Raw genomic sequence first — 5,246 nt, forward strand, 5'->3', positions numbered from 1 at the left:
GTATTCAAGGCCTACCTTCAAACTCAGTGCCTCTTTGCTTGACATTATGGGAAATCAAAAAGAAATCAGCCAAGACCTCAGAAAACAAATGTAGACCTCCAAAGTCTGGTTCAATTTCCAAATGCCTGAAGGTACCAGTTCATCTGTACAAACAATAACGCTAAGTATAAACACCATGGGACCACCAGCCGCATCACAGCTCAGGAAGGAGACGCGTTCTATCTTCAGAGATGAACGTACTTTGGTACGAAAAGTGCAAATCGAATCCCAGAACAACAGCAAAGGACCTTGTGAAGATGCTGGAAGAAACACTAAAGTATCTCTATCCACAGTAAAAGAGTCCTATTTGAATAACCTGAAAGGTCGCTCAGCAAGGAAGAAAGCCACTGCTTCAAAACCGCCATAAAAAGCCTGACTACGGTGCAACTGCACATGGGGACAAAGATTGTACTTTTTGGAGACAAGTCCTCTGGTCTAATGAAACAAAAATGAAACTGTTTGGCCATAATGACCATCGTTAGTTTTGGAGGAAAAAGGGGAGGGCTTGCAAACCGAATAAACTATCCAACCTGTAAGCACGGGTGGCAGCATCATGTTGTGGGGTGCTTTGCTGCAGGAGGGACTGTGCACTTCACAAAAAGAATGGCATCATGAGTAGGAAAATTATGTGGATATATTGAAGCAACATCTCAAGACATCAGTCAGTAAGTTAAAGCTAGGTCGCAAATGGGTCTTCCAAATGGACAATGACCCAAGCATACTTCCAAAGTTGTGGCAAAATGGCTTTAAGGACAACAAAGTCAAGGTATTGGAGTGGCCATCACCAAAGCCCTGACCTCAATCCTAAGAAACATTGTGGCAGAACTAAAAAGTGTGTGCGAGCAAGGAGGCCTACAAACCTGACTCAGTTACACCAGCTCTGTCAGAGGAATGGGCCAAAATTCACCCAACTTATTGTGGGAAGCTTGTGGAAGGCTACCCGAAACGTTTGACCCAAGTTAAACAATTTAAAGGCAATGCTAACAATACTAATTGGGTGTATTGTAAACTCTGACCACTGAAATGTGGATGAAAGAAATAAAAGCTGAATAAATCATTCTCTTCTACTATTATTCTGACATTTCACATTCTTAAAATAAAGTGGTGAGCCTAACTAGCCAAGACAGGGAATTTTTACTTGGATTAAATGTCAATTGTGAAAACTGAGTTTAAATGTATTTGGCTCAGTGTATGTAAACTTCCGACTTCAACTGTGTCTATTTAGAATTTATCTTGTCAGTTTTTATATTGAGTATTAAATGAACAAAACAATTGAGCTGAATTTATGGTTGTTATTAATTGCACTGTAATAAAACCTTTACGTTCAATTTCCGTGAAATCTTTTGGTCTTTTTGGTCCAACATTTTACATACCTCATTAAAATGGATTATATTTGAGATTTTGTGTCACTGGTCTACACACAATGTGGAATTATGTTTTTAGACATAAAATTGAAAAGATGAATTGTCTCAAGTCAATATGTATTCAACACCTTTTCTATGGCAAGCCTAAATAATTCAGGAGTAAAGATTTGCTTAACTAGTCACATGAGTTGCATGGATTCACTTTGTGTGCAATACTAGTGTTTAACATGATTTTTTAATGACTACCTCATCTCTGACCCTACACATACAATTATCTGTAAGGTCCCTCAGTCAAGCAGTGAATTTCAAACAGATACAGCCACAAAGACTGGGAGCTTTTCCAATGACTCACAAAAAGAGCACCTGTTGGAGATGGGTAAAAATAACATACATTTGACATTGAATATCCCTTTGAGCATGGTGAAGTTATTAATTACACTTTGGACGGTTTATCAATACACCCAATCACTACAAAGATACAGGCGTCCTTCCTAACTCAGTCGCCGGAGAGGAAAGCAAACGCTCAGGGATTTCACCCACAGGAGGTTGGTGGCACCTTAATTGAGGAGAAACGGCTCGTTGTCACGTTTCTGACCTTATTTCCTTTGTTTAGTCTTTGTTTTAGTTGGTCAGGACGTGAGCTGGGTGGGTATTAATCTATGTTGTCTGTTTCTATGTGGGGTTTCTGTTTGGTCTGATGTGGTTCTCAATCAGAGGCAGGTGTTGGTCATTGTCTCTGAATTGGGAACCAATTTAGGTAGCCTGTTTTGTATTGTGGGTTGTGGGTTATTGTCTATGTCTATACGTTGGTTGCCTGTGTCTGCACTTTCGTTATATAGCGTCACGTTCGTTTTGTTGTTTTGTAAGTTTGTTTAGTGTTTGTCTTCGTTTAATAAATCAAGTATGTATTCATCAAACCACGCTGCGCTTTGGTCCGATCCTTACTTCCTCACAGACGAGGAGGATTACAAAGTTCGTGACACTCGTGGTAATTAAACACAGGTTTCCATGTGTTTTATTCCATTCCATTTGCTCCGTTCCAGACATTATTATGAGTGTCTCCCCTCAGCAGCCTCCACTGATTTCACCATAAGGCCATGGTGACTTAAACAGTTACATAGTTTAATGGCTGTGATAGGAGAAACTGAGGATAGATCAACAACATTTTACTACCCCACCAATACTAACCTAAATGACAGAGTGCAAAGAAGGAAACATGTCAGAATAAAAATATTACAAAACATGCATTCTGTTTTGCAATAAGGCACTAAAGTAAAACTGCAAACATTTGGCAAAGAAATGCACTCTTTGTCCAACACAACATATCACTGAGTACACTCTTCATATTTTCAAGCATGGTGAAGGCTGCAATATGCTATGGGTATGCTTGTCATCAAGTGTTTTAGGCTGAAAATAAATGGAATAGAGCTAAGCACAGGCAAAACTCAAGAGAAAAACCTGATTCAGTCTGATTTTCAAAAGACACTGGGACACAAATTCACCTTATAGAAGGACAGTAACCTAAAACAAAAAGCCAAATATACACCAGAGTTGCTTACTATGACAATATTGAATGTTCCTAATTGTCCAAGTAACAGTTTTGATCGGCTTGAAAATCTATGTTAAGACTTGAAAATGTCTGTCTAGCAATGATCAACAACCAATTTGATAGAGCTTGAAGAATTTTGAAAAGAATAATGTGCAAATATTGTACATTCCGGGTGTGCAAAGCTCTTCTAGACTTACCCAGAAAGACTGATWCTAATGTAACAATTTCACTTCCGTCCCTCTCCTCGCCCCTACCTGGGCTTGAACCAAGGACCCTCTGCACACATCAACAACTGCCTCCCACGAAGCATCGTTACCCATCGCTCCACAAAAGCCACAGCCCTTGCAGAGCAAGGGGAAACAACTACTTCAAGATCTCAGAGCGAGTGACGTCACCGATGGAAACTCTATTAGCGAGCACCCCGCAAACCATTTCACATCAGTTACACTCACCCCCCTTTTGACCTCCTCCTTTTCCACTGCAACCAGTGATCCGGGTCAACAGCATCAATGTAACAGTATAACTTCCATCTCTCTCCTCGCCTCTACCTGGGCTCGAACAATGGACCCTCTGCACAAATCAACAACTGACACCCACGAAGCATCGTTACCCATCGCACCACAAAGCCACAGCCCTTGCAAGATTGAATCCTACTAATATTGAATCCTACTACACTAGCTCCGATGCTCGTCGGATGTGGCAGGGCTTGCAAACCATTACGGAATACAAAGGGAAGCCCAGCGGCGAGCTCACACAAGCCTACCGGATGAGCTAAATTACTTCTATGCGTGCTTCGATGCAAAAAACCCTGAAGCATACATGAGAGCACCAGCTGTTCTGGACGATTGTGTGATCACGCTCGCCATAGCCGATGTGAGTAAGACCTTTAAATAGGTCAACATTTACAAAGCCACATGGCCAGACGAATTACCAGGATGCGTACTCCGAGCATACACTGACCAACTGGCAAGTGTCTTCACTGACATTGTCAACCTGTCCCTGGCCGAGTCTGTATTACCTACATGTTTCAAGCAGACCACCATAGTCCCTGTGCCCAAGAACACCAAGGTAATCTGCCAAAATGACTACCGACCCATAGTATTCATGTCTGTAGCCAGGCTGGTCATGGCTCACATCAACACNGCTCGTTGTCACGTTTCTGACCTTATTTCCTTTGTTTAGTCTTTGTTTTAGTTGGTCAGGACGTGAGCTGGGTGGGTATTATCTATGTTGTCTGTTTCTATGTGGGGTTTCTTGTTTGGRCTGATGTGGTTCTCAATCAGAGGCAGGTGTTGGTCATTGTCTCTGATTGGGAACCATATTTAGGTAGCCTGTTTTGTATTGTGGGTTGTGGGTTATTGTCTATGTCTATACGTTGGTTGCCTGTGTCTGCACTTTCGTTATATAGCGTCACGTTCGTTTTGTTGTTTTGTAAGTTTGTTTAGTGTTTTGTCTTCGTTTAATAAATCAAGTATGTATTCATCAAACCACGCTGCGCTTTGGTCCGATCCTTACTCCTCCACAGACGAGGAGGATTACAAAGTTCGTGACACTCGTGGTAATTAAACACACGGTTTCCATGTGTTTTATTCCATTCCATTTGCTCCGTTCCAGACATTATTATGAGTTGTCTTCCCCTCAGCAGCCTCCACTGATTTCACCATAAGGCCAGTGGTGACATTAAAACAGTTACATAGTTTAATGGCTGTGATAGGAGAAACTGAGGATAGATCAACAACATTTTACTTACCCCACAATACTAACCTAAATGACAGAGTGCAAAGAAGGAAACATGTCAGAATAAAAATATTACAAAACATGCATTCTGTTTGCAATAAGGCACTAAAGTAAAACTGCAAAACATTTGGCAAAGAAATGCACTCTTTGTCCAACACAACATATCCCTGAGTACACTCTTCATATTTTCAAGCATGGTGAAGGCTGCAATATGTTATGGGTATGCTTGTCATCAAGTGTTTTAGGATGAAAATAAATGGAATAGAGCTAAGCACAGGCAAAACTCAAGAGAAAAACCTGATTCAGTCTGATTTTCAAAAGACACTGGGACACAAATTCACCTTATAGAAGGACAGTAACCTAAAACAAAAAGCCAAATATACACCAGAGTTGCTTACTATGACAATATTGAATGTTCCTAATTGTCCAAGTAACAGTTTTGATGTGTGATTGGGCTTGAAAATCTATGCAAGACTTGAAAAGGCTGATCTAAGCAATGATCAAACAACCATTTGATAGAGCTTGAAGAATTTGTAAAAGAATAATGTGCAAATATG

Source organism: Salvelinus sp. IW2-2015, unplaced genomic scaffold, assembly GCF_002910315.2.
Source record: "Salvelinus sp. IW2-2015 unplaced genomic scaffold, ASM291031v2 Un_scaffold3865, whole genome shotgun sequence".
NCBI classification, from domain to species: Eukaryota; Metazoa; Chordata; class Actinopteri; order Salmoniformes; family Salmonidae; genus Salvelinus; species Salvelinus sp. IW2-2015.